Source organism: Protopterus annectens, chromosome 1.part0, assembly GCF_019279795.1.
Source record: "Protopterus annectens isolate FY-2018-M chromosome 1.part0, PAN1.0, whole genome shotgun sequence".
Taxonomy (NCBI): Eukaryota; Metazoa; Chordata; order Ceratodontiformes; family Protopteridae; genus Protopterus; species Protopterus annectens.
The window spans coordinates 1,805,133,957-1,805,150,772 of record NC_056725.1 but is presented as its reverse complement, the minus strand read 5'-3'; the positions used below and the strand labels follow the sequence as shown (position 1 = coordinate 1,805,150,772).

The 16,816-nt window shown below is 42.7% G+C and overlaps 1 protein-coding gene across 4 annotated transcripts in view; it reads left to right on the top strand.

The window, feature by feature from the left end:
• STX11 (syntaxin 11) overlaps positions 1 to 16,816 on the top strand; it is a 1,126,953-nt gene that overhangs the window by 425,817 nt on the left and 684,320 nt on the right. The gene's annotated exons all lie outside the window — the stretch shown is intronic.

Below are 16,816 nucleotides of genomic sequence, written 5' to 3'. Positions count from 1 at the left end.
TACATTTTGGAGAAGTATCTCTGAAGGTTTACTGTCATATAGTTGACACCCACAACAGAGAACCACCAGAAATGTTGATTAAAAGCTTAAAAATGTAATGTCAACAAGTTCACAATGTCGCAAACACACCTCCATTTGCAAATTCGACCTTGCTCGACAATAGTAGAATGCAGTCCTACACTGCACAAGACATAACGTGATGCTTTTGCAGGGGAGCAAGCCCCCTTACACCCCCCACACCTCCTGCAAACTATATATTTCAACTCCGACATCGCATTACAGTGGGGGAAAGGGTAAATTTCCCGATACCCACTTTACTGTGATCTCTAATTAAATGACTGACCTCATCTTTGTGAATGCACTGAGCATTTGCTGACATGGAACTCGCACAATGGAAGGATCAGCAACACAGGTCGGCCAACTGTCATTCGACAACCCGTGGTCACCGAAACTTCCCACAGCTTATTAAATGCACACATCTATGAAGATTCTCTGGAACATAACAAAAGATGCTAAATAGAGAGAAGTAATAAAAGAAAGAATAAGAAGTTTAAAGGTACAGGATATGAAATGGGATGAAGTAACAGCCAGAGAGATTGAAACAAAGTTAAGAAAAGCCTCTAATTGGAAAACCCCAGGCCCAGATGCAGTACCTAACTTTGGTTAAAAGTATTAACATCTTTGCATGAAGATTTAGCAATGACTAAGAACTATTTATATGTGCACCCCAAACAGACACCAACCCTGGCTAACAACAGGAAAAACAATGCTCCTACTTAAGAGTGAACCTGCAAGCTACCATAACAATTATAGACCAATAACTTGCCTTCTGAAGACGTATAAACTATACAAGGGAATTGATGCTGACAGAGGTTATAGTCATTTAGAAGAAAACTTGATTATGGTGGTAGGACAAAAGGACAGTAAAAGAAAGTCATATGGAACAAAGGATCATATGTTGTTAAATGAAGTCATAGTGGAGAACTGTAAAAGGGGAGGAACCTAAGTATAGCATGGATTGACTACAAAAAAGCATTTGATAGTTTCTCACATTCATGGATAAGAGTGCTTAAAAATGTATATGATACACCCTGCACTGACTGACTACATTACAGTGACCATGAAACAGTGGCAGAGCACTTTTCAATTAAGCCATGATAAAGGACAGATTATTATACCAGGGATAAAATTTCAAAGGAGGATATTCCAGGGTGACTTTCTGTCACTGCTGCTATTCTGCCTTGTCCTTAACCCATTGACTACTTAGCAGCTTAGGTTATGGCTGTAATTTGGCTCCTAGAAAACAACAGAGTATAAAGACGTCTCATCTTCTCTTTGTCAATGATTTAAAACTGTATAGCTCATCAGATGAGGAACTGAAAGTACAACTGCAAGTTGCCAAAACTTTTTCAGATGATACAAGAGTGTCATTTGATCTTGATAAATGTGCAGATACAACCTTTAAAGCAGGAAAACTGCAGCACCGGGAAAACATCAGTTTGGGACAAGAATGTGATATAAAAGAACTTGAGCAAGAGGGAGTGTATAAATATTTGGGAATTGATGATGCATCAGCAGTAAAACACGAACAAATGCAAATAAAACTTAGTAAGGAATACTTTAGAAGACTTAAATTAATCCTGAAAACAGAGTTGACATCTAGGAATAAAACCCACACTATAAACCAATTTGCTCTTCCTGTCCTAACTTAGTTTTGGAGGGATTGACTGGCCCAGAAGGTGTTTGATAGATTAGATTGGAAAAGAAGAAGGATGCTTCATGCTCACAAAATGATTTATAAAAATCAGTGCATACCAAGATTATATATTCCCCATTCTGAAGGAGGGATGGGTCTCCTTGAAATTGATTACATGTATAGATCTGCAATTGTGGGACTCCATACATATCCGCTGACCTCAGAAGACCCAAACGTAGTAAAAGTTTTGAATCATGAGGAGAATAAATCTAAGATGACTTCTCTGCTTAATATAGCAGAAGCATATCGGTGTAAGTAAAAATGGAAATCAAACCAGAAGTCAAAATCAGGCAGCAACAGAATGTGCCAAAAAAAAAGAAAGAATATAAGGTGAAAGACCAGATGAGAAGGCAAGAAATGTGGAAAATGCATAAATATAGTTGCAAGTATAGAAAACTTCAGGAAGAACCTCATGTTGATCAGGAATGAACACAGGAATGGTTGAGAGGCTAATTCAAACCAATTGATGAAAGGTTAGTATTGGCGGCACAAGACAGTGGGCTACGTAGATGCTGGTTTACAAAGTCCATTGAACATGTGGGAGAAACAGACAAATGTAGGTTTTGTAAAACCGAATTGAAACAGTCGCATAACTCATTGCTGGTTTTGACATATGAATGGCAGAAGGACTGTATACTGAGAGGCATAATAATGTGGCAAGACTGTTGCACTGGGGATTGTGCAAACATTATGGTATTGATTATGGCTGAAAAACACTGGAAACACGACCACAAAGCAACATAGAAAATGATGAAGTTTACATCACATGCAGTCACCCATTACCAACAGTTGAAAAGACAGATACTAGAAAATGGGTATAGTGGTTCATGAAAAGAAGACAAAAGTAGCATTGATCATTGAAATCGCCACACCCAGTGACTACAGTGTTTTGCAAAGTCATAAAGTATCAGAATCTTCAGGCGGAATCGAGAGCAATGTGGAAAAGAGATACCCAGACCATTCCAATAGTAGTAGGAGCAACTAGTATTATAAAAAAGAATCTACAATCTTATTTAGATATGCTACCAATACATGTAACCCCATACAAATTATAGGAGGAGTCATTACTGGGCACATTGCGGGTGCTGTGAAGAGCACTTTTGGCTGACATCAAAGATTGAAGCAATACTAATTTAATGAACTTTAATCATACTTTTACTTGGGAATGGGGTCAGTCCCCATCATGGTATTAGAAAGCCAAAAGATTTGGAGAAATTAAAAAAAGGGTGAAACAAGGAAGTCTACATTGGCTGCCAGTGGTACATTATATGGCATACCCCAGATGCACACAGTTCATCCAGTATTCTAGCACATGTATGCTCCAAAATATTGATGGGTATAGTCTGTGGACGTATTCATAGACTTGTCTGTACAAAACACACATGTATATATATAAACACATACACAAAAATGCACACAGATGTTCATTCATTCCGCAGTGTCTGCTTTATCCTTTTTAAGGTTACAGGGGGAATAAGAGCCTATCCCTGCACTCATTGGGTGTAAGGTAAAGCATTAATTGCACATGGAATGCCAGTCCATAGTGGGGTAGATACAAATCCACATACTGGCAATTTGGGGGAGTTCCAGTTCTCATTTGATATGTTCTTGGATGCAAGAAAAAACAAGAGTACAGAGTGAAAACCCATGCAGACAGAGGGGGAAGAAACATTCCACACTGAAGGAACCCCAGATGGTAACCAAACCAGAGAAATGAGAACTGTGAGGCCATAGTTATTACTGCTGAATCACTATGCCACCCTCCATGCACAATCCTATGACCTGCACCAGTGGTGACAAAATCTGTCCTGCCTTGCAAACATACTCTGAATTTACCACAGCATAGCCTAATAGGCTTGTGGAATGTAGCAGGATTGTGATACTATGCAGTGATTATAGAGCTCTAAAGATGCGCATATGTCGGCTGATGGACAGGAATAGGTGATGAGGTAGTTGCAGCTGAAAAGTTATGTGGCTCACTGTGAAATAACAGCATTATTGTCTCAGGATGGGGATGGATTACTGAACCTACCTCTTTATATCTACAAGAAACTTTAAGTAACTATTTATGTTAAGAGCTATATTAGGGATACTGAACATTTTCTTAAAATTTTTTATGAATGGCACGTCAATAGAGACACTGACACTTTTTTTTTTACTAGTAACCTTAGATATAACATCATTATTTACTATGATTCCTGATCAATATTGTATTAAGACTGTTGGAGAACTACTGTAGGAGTATAAATTTATATTGAACAGAGAGGTAGAAACACTCTGTGAAATCTTAAATTGGTTCTTGACAAGAATGTATTTCTTTTTGACAAGCAGCTCTATCATCAGATAGCAGGTGTGGGGATGGGTACTTCCATTGCCAGCACATATGCTAATTTAACTCTTTGCAAATGGGAAGAGTTTATATACAGTGGACCAATGGAATTACAATACCATATTTTAAGAGGTTTATTGATGGTGTTATTTTATATGGACAGGAAGTACTACTGATTTAAATACCTTTCTAGAGTTTATTAATGGACCCACAGCCATTTTGAATTTTAAATTGAGTTATTCTGAGATAAATTACAATTTCTTGATGTTATGATTAATCTTGACAATGCTGCCATAAATACAAGTATTTATAGGAAAGAAACACAAGTTAATCATTATTTACACAAAAAAGTATGCATGCTCAGCATACTTTTAAGGGCATTGTCAAACATCAACTCTCGCGGGTTAGCACATTGAATATGGATGACTGAGGTTGTCAACAACAAATGATGAAATGTTGATGGATTTTCAAGATAGACAGTATAATCGTACATTGTTAAATACAATTAAAGTGAAAGCAATTGTAAATAGAGATAATGCAGCTAAACCATATTTCTCTAATAACAGTAATAGCACTATCTGATCATGCGGACACTATTCGTAAGAATAGTAATGTATATTATTTGACTACATATAACATATATACTAGATCTGTAAAAGGTATAATTAGAAATAATTGGGGAATTTTAAAAGCATTACTTTAATTGAGGCCTTACATTGATGATGCATATAAAAACTGTTATAATCTTATGACTTGTTTATGCTATAAGGACATGAAGCCATCTGTTTCCAATACTAATAGACCAGGGATTCTCCCTGCTATAGTTCTTGCTGTTGTGATTTTACATTTACCTGAGATAATTTTTTACACCCGCAGACTTGTAAAAAATATTTAAGTGTTTTGCGACCTGTAATAAAACTGTTTACCTTGCAACCTGTAAAAAATATACAGCTTTTTATGTAAGTAAATCTTGTAGAAAATTAAAAGAACACATTATTGAACATAAATCTGATATTTGTAAATCTGTACAAACTAATGCTTTAGCTAAGCACCATATAGAGAATGGGAATGAATATATCTTTTTATTTAGGGTTATAGAAATTGATATTCTGTAGTCCTATCTCACCTTCATTCTTACATATGGGATCGGAGCCAAACCTTGGCTCTGACTTAGCCTATTTACAAGCTGGAAGTCTTCTAGTTGGCTCGTGGCTAGGTAGGTATCCCATGGTGCACCAGTACAATCCCCAGATCTCGTTTGCCACTTCGACTAGTTTGGTTGTGCTTCTCTTTGGCTCTAGCTAAGTTTTTTGAATTTATTCAAAATTTTTGTATTTTTCAGACTAACCTGTTATATCATAGTTGTTTAGCATAGTTAACGTAGTTTAGAATAGTTACCTTTATAATTGCGCACTTTGTGTGCAATCCTTTGGTTAATTGGCCTTTTGGCCTGTATTGGTATCCTGTGTGCTGTTTTTTGTGGTGTTCATAGTTTGGTATTTGTAGGCACCTTTTGCGCTGTTTGGTGTATGTGGTTATTAGAAATTAGTCTAAGTTTTTGGCAGATTTCCCCTTGCTAATTGTTAGCGTAGATAACAGAACGAGTTTCTGTTCTGTTTTGATTCTTTAGTCATAAGCTTTATTAGTGGTGGTGTCAGAACACGGTTCTGTTTTTCCTAATTAATATATTGAAAGTTTCACTGTATTCTTGTTTGTGTGTATGACTTTCCTGACTTTTTCTCTTAACTAGGTCTGTTTTAGTTAGAAGACCTAGTTGTTTTCCATTCCCCTCCTTGCCTGGGCTAGGTCCGTCCTTTCTTCTTTCTGTGTGTGTGCCTCATCTTTGTGAGAATGTCCAAAGTTAGTAAGGACCATAAGCCATCTGGCTTCAAGAAATGTATTAAATGCTCACAAAAGATGTCCATCACGGATGGCCACAATAACTGCGTTTACTGTCTAGGGGCTATTCATTTACAGGAAACCTGCTTATTTTGCCACTCTTTCAGTCCTAGGGTATTGCAAGAATGTAAGAATAAGCTCATCCTAAAAGGTCATCTTAAACCTTCCTTTGAGGAAGATATGGCTAGCTCTTCCTCTTCTTCTAGATCTCAGGGATCTAAAAAGGAAAAGTCCTCTAAGAGGCCCTCCCCAGCACCGGCTGGTGTCTTGGAGGCACCTCTTAAAATCAAGAAAACGGATAAGTCTTCTGCCTCTTTAGCTTCACAGAGCTCAGTGCCAATTGAGAGCACTACTGTGACTACAGGGTCGGTTCCAAGTATTTCGGTGCCGACCACTGAGACCATTTCACGGAGCCAGTCTAAGGATCCTCTACCAGTCTCCCCTATACTGAAATCTCCGATACTTCAGAGATCCCGCTCTCCTACTCTGTCATCCAGGTTTTCCAGGAGTTTATCAGAAGAAGATGTGGAGAGGGTAGTGCTGAGACTGTTGAAGTCATCTGCTTTGCCTAAATTGCTGTTGGCTCTGACCCAGTTGGTTCCGGGGAGCCACTTGAGCCCATTTAGTCCTCTTCGATCATTCCTCCACCAAGCCATGCTGGCCTTTCGGAGCCGGAGTGTTTGGTACCACTAGTGGAACCTTTGGCTCCTGCTCCCCCTGTGGCTGTTTCAGAGCTGAGTCCTGCTCTGACACTCTCAGCAGCATCCATAGTGTCTAGGGGCCACAGCTCCCCAGTCGGCCCCGACAGGGATGCTTGGAACCGAACTTTATTTCTGAGTCTCCCTCTCGGCGCGTCGGTGAGGGTGAGTTCGGACCCAATGTCTATCTCGGAGCCGATAGCTCTGGGGCCGACAGCATCCTCGGTCAACTCAGAGCCAGGGAGGTCTTCATAGCCGGAGAGGTCAGCATTTGAGATGATGAGGAGTGCGCAGTCCCGGTCGTCAGCTCCTACCGGAGGTACCGACACTCTTCCCCCTAAAGCACCTATTTCTGTCTCAGCTCCTACTTCCTCTGTGGACAGCAGAGACCCTCAGCCTCAGGAGCCACCGGCTGGTAGCCCTCACTCTTCCGAGATCTCTCTAGAATATCCTTCTGAGGAGCCCCCATTGAAGAGAACATATAAGAGGAAGCATGTAGACTCCCAGGATGAGTTTCTGACCTCTGACACTGACCTCGAGGAATCATCCTTAAACAGAGGTGCGGCTGGCCCATTGTCATGCCCTCTGATGAGGAGTCAGTGTACCTGAAGGCTTTCAGGTCTCAACCTTCAGCCTCTTGGGTGTCTCCATCCTTCAACGAACTGATGGAGCTAGTTAGTCAAAAGGTGTGGGATACTTCTGATGCCGTGGAGCCAGTACATAGGAGACTGAATAAGTTCCTTTCTGCCTCTCCAGAAAAAGATTTTTTGTCTAAAGGTGTTCCCATAGATGTCATGGTGGCAGCAGCGGCCACTAAGAAGGAGCTAGCTGAGATGACTTCTGTTCATCTGCCAAATAAGGAGTCTCGAACAATGGACAGATACGGAAAGCATATCTTTTCTTCAGCAGCATTTACCCTTAGATCGCTGAACTACCTTACTCACTTCTCGAGGCTTCAAAGAGATCTCCTTAAAGAGTTAGGAGATTCTCTCCAAAGCACATACACTGAGGGAGTCCCTGACAAGGTGTCTGCCCAGTTGTCTACCTTGAACTCTATCGTCAACTCTTCCATGCAGCTTATTTCGTATGCAGCCGATGGAGCAAGTAGAGCAGCGGGTTCAGGAATTTCCCTAAGGTGTCACTTTGTGTAACTTTGCAGAACTGTTCAAGTCTACATTTATCAATGCCCCCTTCGACGGTTCCTCATTGTTTGGACCAAGGTAAAGGACACTCTCACCTGGTGCGAGCAAGAAGGAAAAACACACTCTGCCATGGGATTACATTTTACTGTTCCCTCTAGACCATACCCTAAGGGTCAGAGGGGCGGTAAGATGTGGTTCAAGAAGTCCCAGAGGTTTTTCAGGATGCACAGGGTGACTCCTCCTTCAGAGGCAGAGGAGGAAATGGTAGACATCACCCTAGAGGCGGTCCACAAAACCAGGGAGGTCACGATTACTTTTGGGGCCGGCCTTACCAGCGCTCCTGATGTGGGACCCGACTGTGTTTCTCTTGGGCTGGTCGGGGGTCACATTTCTTTGTATCCAGAAGCCTGGCTGGGTATCACCCAAGACAAGTGGGTACAAAGAATTATTACCAGAGGTTATGTCATACCCTTTTCTCTTCCTCCTTTTGTTCCCAAGAAGATCCCGGATGTTCCACCCAGTCACAGGGATCAGGCAACTGTAGAGGTCAACAAGTTGCTGTCAAAAAGAGTCATCCAAACTGTCCCAGCAGACCAAATAGGATCCGGAACTTACTCCAGATTCTTTTTAGTGCCAAAACGTACAGGGGACTGGAGGCCCATTCTGGACCTCCGCAGATTGAACGAATCAGTAAAGAAGGATAAGTTCCGGATGGTGACACTGCAGTCTATACTCCCGTTGTTAGGGAAAGACAATTGGATGTGCTCAATTGATCTCCAAGATGCCCACTACCACATAAAAATGGACAGGGTGTCGAGGAGTCATCTTTGCTTCTGGCTGGGAGCCAGTCATTACCAGTTTCGTGCTCTGTCCTTTGGTCTCACCACAGCCCCCAGGGTGTTCACCAAATGTATGGCAGTAGTGACAGCTCACCTGAAATGTTGAGGATTCCAGGTGTTTCCGTATCTGGATGACTGGCTCTTGACCGCCCGCACCAGGCATCTACCTCTTTAGACCAGCGACGCTACTGTTCAGATTTGTGCCCAGCTGGGAATTTCTATGAATTGGGAAAAATCTGCCTTTTTGCCCTCTCAATCTGTGATTTTTATAGGCACAGAGATCGACACAGTAGACATCTTGGCTTGTCTTCCTGCCGAAAGGACACAGAATCTGGTTCTTCAAATTTGGCGTCTTCTCCCCTTATGAAAGGTCAAAGCCAAGACTATTCTGCTGCTTCTAGGGACCATGGCTTCCACCATATTATTAGTGCCACTAGCCAGGCTACACATGAGAATTCTTCAGTGGCTCCTGTTGTCCCAATGGTCCTTTCAGCACCTCCTATTTATCTCATCACATTCTGCTGCCAGATTCTTGCAAGAAGGATCTCCTTTGGTGGACAGTACCCAATCAGTTAACCACTGGCACTTCATTTATTCCTCACCAACCCATTGCCACTGTGACCAGGGATGCCTCACAGATAGGGTGGGGGAGCATTATCTTGGTAGGACTGTCCAAGGCACATGGCCAGATATTGAGGCTCACCTGCATATCAGTGTTCTAGAGATGAGGGCGGTGCTCCTGGCATTGCAAGCACTCCACTACCTTCTGCCTCTGGGGACTATTGCAATACAATCAGACAACATGTCGGTAGTATGGTGTATCAACAAACAGGGCGGAACCATATCTTACCCACTCTGTCAAGAGGCCATGCGAGTTTGGAAATGGGTGATATCTTCTCAGCATTTTCTGGTGGCAGTGCACATTCCAGGGACAACCAACGTGATAGCCAACAAGTTCAGCAGGGCAATCTTGATGCCTCAAGAGTGGTCTCTGAAACAGGAAACAGCAGAACAGATTTTCCGCAGATGGCGACAGCCATGCTGCGACCTCTTTGCCAGTCCAGTCAATGCCAAATGCAGCAGCTACTTCTCCCTCATCCCCCTCCGGGGGAGTCACCGAGAGACGCACTTGTTCACGATTGGCCCCTGGGTCTCCTGTATGCTTTTTCTCCCTTTCCTCTCATTCCCAAGGTTATTCAGAAAGTGAAATGGCTGGGAAGCAAACTTATCCTCATTACTCCTTACTGGCCTCATCAGGTTTAGTTCCCCTTCCTCGGGCCTCTTCTCCTGGACGATCCTTGGATCCTGGACTCATCTCCAGACCTGTTGACTCGCATGTCAGGTTCGCTTCAACCTTCCTTACACACCCTCAATTTGACAGTGTGGCTGCTCCAGTTCCATCCGTAGTCGAGCTTCACAACATCTCACCCTCCGTGACTCATATCTTTACGTCTTCTCATAAACCTTCCACTAGGAGACTATATTTCAGTAAATGGAGAAGATTCTCTATCTGGGTGGAGAAAATTAATGTTGAGCCTTACACTGCTTCCATTCCAGTGGTTTTGGAATTCCTGTCGGAGCTTTTCCACCAGGGATCTGTGGCTGCCACTATCAGAGTTCAATTGGCAGCTATTTCAAATTTTCATCTAGGTTTTCAAGATTCTAATCTGATGTCACATAAGCTGTGCAAAACTTTCCTTAAAGGTGCCACTTTGTTAAGACCCCTCTTTCAAGAACCTGTTGCCTCCTGGGATTTAAATAGTCCGAGTCGAAGCCGAGGTTCGGCTCCGATCCCATATGTAAGAATGAAGGGTGACATGGACTACAAACATGGAACGTTATGGTGAGTACATAACTTCTTTTTTTTGGTAGTTGTAGAGGAGGTGATTTGTGTAATAGGCTTGAAATGTCCAAATATAAATGGATAATTATGCTCCAAGCAGACAAGAAACTTGGAATTAATGTAAATGTTAGTTTGAAACCTGTACTTAAATATAAAATTCTATCTGAATTTCTTAATTGAATATTTTTATTTTTATTTCTGTTTTGTAGCTTTAGGGAAGCTAATTGAATTTTTATTCTAATTGGCGGGTTATGTATTGCATTTTTTTTTTAGAGTACTGTTTACATGACACTTATGTTTTTAAAAGGTTTTAGCACTGAAGAAGGATCTTCTATCCAAAAGCTTTGCAATTGTGATTATTTTGTTACTTTGTTGGTTATATGTTTGCTTTTTTTTTTTTTTGCTCACTGCTACATACAAGTTATCCCCACTATGCACACAGAGTACTTGTATACACATGGATGGATGGATGGGAGTGTCTGTTCTCCATATACAAGCACTGTCTGCATCTATCCTGTGTAGTTGGTTAACATGAACATGCCACATCTCCATAGTGGAGTGCAGTCAGGGTGCAGAAGATAACATGCTCTTCATGCCTTTCATGATGTGCCCACGTATCCATCTCTCTTAAGGGTCTTTGCTATGTAGGATGTGCACTTTGTATACCTTGAGCTGCTGCACAGTCATCTTGACCATTCCTAAGAGGTGACTGCACTATTACTGTACAGGACACAGAGCTTTCTAATTCTGTCACTCTACTTTGCCCAGGTACTCATAGTGCCACTGATGAGCTGTACATCCTACTTGTAGTCGACCTTCTAACAGCTGAGTTCCACTAGTAGTACCCAAATTGCTGACAAGACTAGAATATTAAGCTTATCTCTGTTTGTCCTGTATATTCCTCTACAGCATCCGGAGCAGTTACTGATCTCTATGCGAGTCTGTGTATGAATTTCTGCAGACTATGACCTACTCTTGATGTTCACTGTTGCAGTCATTACATTTGGGTTATCTGCTTGCAGTAGCCCTCAGTCGGCCTGATTAACAGTTTTGGGTCCTGCGTCGGTTGCTGTCCCTTCTTCCATGATGTCATGTCGTCAGGAGTATAAAACTTGCAGCCGATGCCATTACATCAGTCTTTCTTGCTGTGCGGTGCCCGAAGCAGAGAAAGTTCCCAAGTGCCGGTCGGCCGACTCCTGAAATTTTCATTTTCGAGTTTCAGAACCGAAGTCTTCAACTAAAGCTAAGTACCCCGTTGGGGATACTTTTTCTTGCTCCTTACTGATGTCAGTAAAAGTTAATAATTGCATTACTTGTGGAAAGCAAATACCTCACAAAGATTTTCATCCATACTGTATTCCTTGCCTAGGCCCTGACTACGACGTACCTTGCTGTCGGTTTTGTGCTTTATTTAATCAGCGCACTATTTGTCGGCAGTATATTTTCGCCTCTAAATATTTCGGTTCTCAGTTTAATTATCCAGAAACGTCGTCGGTTAGCCATCCGAATACTGGGATTCCAAAAAAACGCAAAGATAAAGACAGAGGCAGGCCACCGAGGTCCAAAGCTGCTGACGACGCTTCTCCTAAGCCAGTCGCCAGTTTGTCAGTACTCAGTGAGGCGCTTTCGCAGCCCCTGATACCTGCTACTTCTGACTCACAGGCCTCTACTGAGACCCATTCAGAGTCCTGTATGCCACAAGATGCTTTAACTGTGGAACCTGCAGCTGTCTCTACCTTGGATGGGTCCAGAGCCGCTGTGCAGGCACCAGCTTCTGAGGGTGTATTCAGGCCTATGGACTTGCATATTAAACCGGCGCCTCCTCCTTCATTTAGGCCAAAATCTTGAACCAAACCTAAGAAACTGATGCCCAGGCCACATGCTCTGGCATCTATGCCTAAAAAACAAATGATAAGAATGGCTGAAGATCTTATAACTCTAATCAGGGGAAGCCAACCTCCTCCTCCTAAGAGACCTAGGACTGAAGTTGTTTATGAATCTTCTGACCAGGATTCTGATTCTTCTGATTATCTGGATTTGCCCTTATCTACTTATGAGGATTCTGATGCAGAGGACTCTATTCCCTCTGCTTCCCCTCCAGAGGATTTGTCTTTTGGTGAGACCTTACATACTCTAAGGGAGCATTTCCACTGGGAAAGCCAGGATTTTTCTGATTCAAAAAAGAGGCTTAGGGATTTCCTACTCCTGCCTCAGCATAGGCCTTTAGCTATACCTTCTGTACTAGACATTGTTGATGATGCCTTTTCAGAATCTAGTCTGGCCCCTGATTCTTTGCCTACTGCTCCCAGAAAACCTGATGGATATTACAGGGTTCCTGATTCACACAAGTTCCTTTTTAAAAATCCTATTGTGGATCCAGAGAGTATTTCACAGGGACCCAAGGGCATTAAGGCTTCTACTGCTAAAAATCCTACCCCCTCTGATAGAGATTCCAGGGCGCTGGATAGATGGGGTAAGAAAGTTTACACTTCTGCAACCTTGGCCATTAGGGCTTTAAACTGCCAGTTTCATATGTTAAAGTATTAACAAGATGTTATTGGATTGCTTAAACAGAAAATTATGTTTATTCCTGACTGTGCTGAAAATAAAGAATTACAGGATTTAATGCATTCTGCTGAACAGGTTGGAAAACATACTTTGCAATGTGGATTTGATTCTTTAGAGGCCTCTTGCAGGGCTGCTGTTATTGGGTTTGTGCTCGGAAGGCGTGCTTGGCTTAAGGAGCAATCTTTGCCTGGTCATGTTAAAGCCAAATTGTTGTATGCTCCCTTAAATCAGGACCACCTGTTTGGCAACAAGGCTGAGGAAGTTCTCAAAAAGATGGAAGATAAAGCTAAATCTATGCAAACTGCTAACGATTTCTTACAAGTTCAGCCTCCTAGATTCAGTAGGCACTGGCCCCCTAAAAATTGGTCCTTTCCAGCCCCTTCCAGGTCTTCTGAAGCCAAACCCAGACACAGCAGAAACCCCCAGGTTTCAATCCCAAGGGACACACAAGACTAAGCAGTGGGGGGTTCCGCAACCAAATCTCTGAGTAGTAAGAGTCCCCCCTATGGAAAACTGTCTCAATGACTTGCTTTTAAAACTTCCAAGCACTTCCCAACTGAATGCTCCTTTAGGCGGAAAGATTGGTCTGCTGGCCAAAAACTGGGGACTCATTACCCAGGACAAATGGGTTTTAACTATAATGTCCCAAGGATACAGATTTCACTTCCACATGTTACCAACACCAAGTGGGTGGCCAGATCTACCCCCAAATCATTGGGCTGAGGCCCAAAATCAAGTACTCTCTCTTTTAAACATGGGGCTATACAGTTAGTACTAGAAGAGGAAAAGAGGCAAGGTTTCTATTTGAGACTTTTCCTGGTACTCAGAAAAGGCAATACATGGCGTCCTATCCTGGACCTTTCTACTCTAAACAACTTTCTGGTGATTCCAAAATTCAAAATGCTGACTCTTCACCAGCTGCTTACTATGCTAGGAAAAGATGCATGGTTGGCAACACTAGACTTAAAAGAAGCATACCTGCACATCTCTATCAGGGAGTCTTGCAGAAGATACCTACGCTTCAAAGCAGGCTACTGGCACCATCAGTTCTCTGCACTGCCCTTTGGCTTATCTACTGCGCCCAGGGTATTCAAAAAGTGCCTAGCTCCAGTCATTGCATTTTGCAGGTAAAGAAATATTCAAATATACCCATACCTGGAAGATTGTCTAATTCAGGCAGAAAGCCGGGACATTCTTTTGAATCTTCTGGCCTTTGTTCAAAGGGTACTGACTTTTCTGGGGTTCACCATGAACGAAAAGAAATCACACCTGGTACCCTGTCAACAAATTATACTCCTGGGAGCAAGCTTGAATACAACTTCCCAGATGGCTTTCCTCATGCCAGAGAAACGGATTCATTTGACAACCTACTTCAAACAAGTGGCCACAAAAACCCAGCTATCTGCAAGGCAAATACTGCAAGCCTTGGGGTTCATGGCCTCCTGCATTCTTCTAATTCCATATGCAAGGCTGCATATGAGGAAATTACAATGTTATCTCAAAAGCCTATGGTGTCAACATTCATAGGATCTAGAAGCAATGATTCCTATCATACCTTGCCTATGCCTGGAGTTCCTTTGGTGGGCAGAGGCCTGTCACCAAAACAGGGGACTACCATTCACATTACCCCCTGCCACCCATATCTTAACAACAGCTGCATCAGAGTATGCATGGGGGGCTCACCTGGCAGGGAAGTGCATTCAGGGCAAATGGAACCCAAGTCAAATGCACCTACACATAAACCAAAAGGATATGTTAGCTGTACAGAATGTTCTGACAGCCTTCAAGGACCACATTCTTCCAGGACAACTAATGGTAAAGACAGACAACACCACTGTCATGTGGTACATAAACAAGCAGGGGGGTGCACATTCTTACCCCATCTGCAGACTAGCCATGGCATTGTGGAACATAGCCTTGAGCTACCAAGTGAATCTACAAGCCCAATTCCTGCCAGAAAAACTAAATACACTGGCCGGCAGACTAAGCAGAAACCTCATGGACCCATATGAGTGGAAACTGGAACCAAGGATTTTCAACATGTTGACAAACAAATGGGGGAGCCCAGATGTAGACCTGTTTGCCTCCCCCCAGAACCTTCAACTGGACAAATGTTGCACAAGGATTCCCCACAAGCTAGCTTGGAAAGTGGATGCCCTATCCTTTAGCTGGAAAAACCTAGAAGTTTATGCCTTTACTCCTCTGCCTCTGCTCCCCAAGGTACTACTAAAGATCAAACGGACAAGCCAAGGTCGATTTTAATTGCACCAGACTGGCCTCACCAACACTGGTACCCACTCTTGCGCAGTGTGTCATGCTTGGCTCCATGACACCTGCCTCGGACTCCTTCCCTGTTGTCTCAGCAGGAGAACCAGATTCTGTACCCTCAGCTGCAAACCCTGAACCTAGCAGCCTGGCTAATTACCTAAGCTCTCCTTTACCATCCATCGGTAAATCTATGATGGATATCATTTTAGAGGCAAGGAGGCCTAGTACTAGAAATTCTTATGCTGCAAATTGGAAAAGATTTTGTGCCCGGAACCAATCTCAAGGAATGAGCGCAGCAGTGCCCAATTTACCTCAGATACCACAATACTTGACTGAGATGCTTCACAAGGGCCTGTCCTTTTCCGCCATCAAAATTCATGCCTCAGCCATTTCAGCTCAGTATAGCACAGAGCCTCCCCTCTTCTCTCACCCACTGCTCAAGCAGTTCCTCAGAGGGGCCAAAAATTTAAGGCCACCCAGAAGAGCTCCAACTCCAGCCTGGGATCTTAACTTTGTCTTGGAGAAACTCCCTCTTCCTCCTTTCGAGTCAGCTGCTACTGCAGATTTAAAATTTCTTTCCTGGAAAACAGCTTTCCTTCTAGCAATCACTTCTGCAAGAAGGGTATCTGAATTACAGTCCCTTATGGCGGTGGAACCTTTCATCATCTTTCATGCGGACGGTGTCCCTCAGAACTGATCCCTCTTTCATGCCCAAATTGGTATCCAGTGTAGCTCTTAATCAGTCCATTCGTTTGCCTACCTTCTTTCCTAACCCACAGAACAAAGGGGAATGGATACTGCACTCTTTAAATGTGCACAGATAGCTTAGATTCTACTTGGACAGGATTAAACCTCAAAGGAAATCTGAACAACTGCTGGTGGCATTTGCTGCAGGGACAGAGGAGAAAGCTATTTCAAAACAAACCATTTCTAAATAGATAGGCCACTGCATTCATTTCTGCTATAAACACCATGGAAAACCCACAGGGCATTAAGCCCAATTCAACCAGGGCTACATCTACCTCTACAGCCTTTTCTCAAGGGCGTCCCTACTAGGGACCTCCTAGAAGCTGCTACCTGGAGTTCTGTACATACTTATACCAAGCATTATCGTTTGCCAACTTCCTCTAAATCCAGAGCTGGTTTTGCCACAGCAGTCTTGCAGGGCCTTATAGCTGGTCCTAATTCTATTTAAATTCCTCCTCCCAACCTTAGCTTTGGGAATCTACCCAAATGTAATGACTGCAAAAGTGAAACACGAAGAACATAGTACAGTTGTGTACACTTACCATAAATGTAGATGCTCGAGTGTATTCACTGTTGCAGTTCTGGATACCCTCCCTCCAGCCCCCTTTCTTCTTTTGGCTATACCTCTACTCACTTACTATGCTCAAAAAGCTTTTTGGTGTATTTGCTTTTTTGTTGGAGATATACCCTTGTAGAAGACCAAAAGTATGGAGCATAGTAGTGTAGA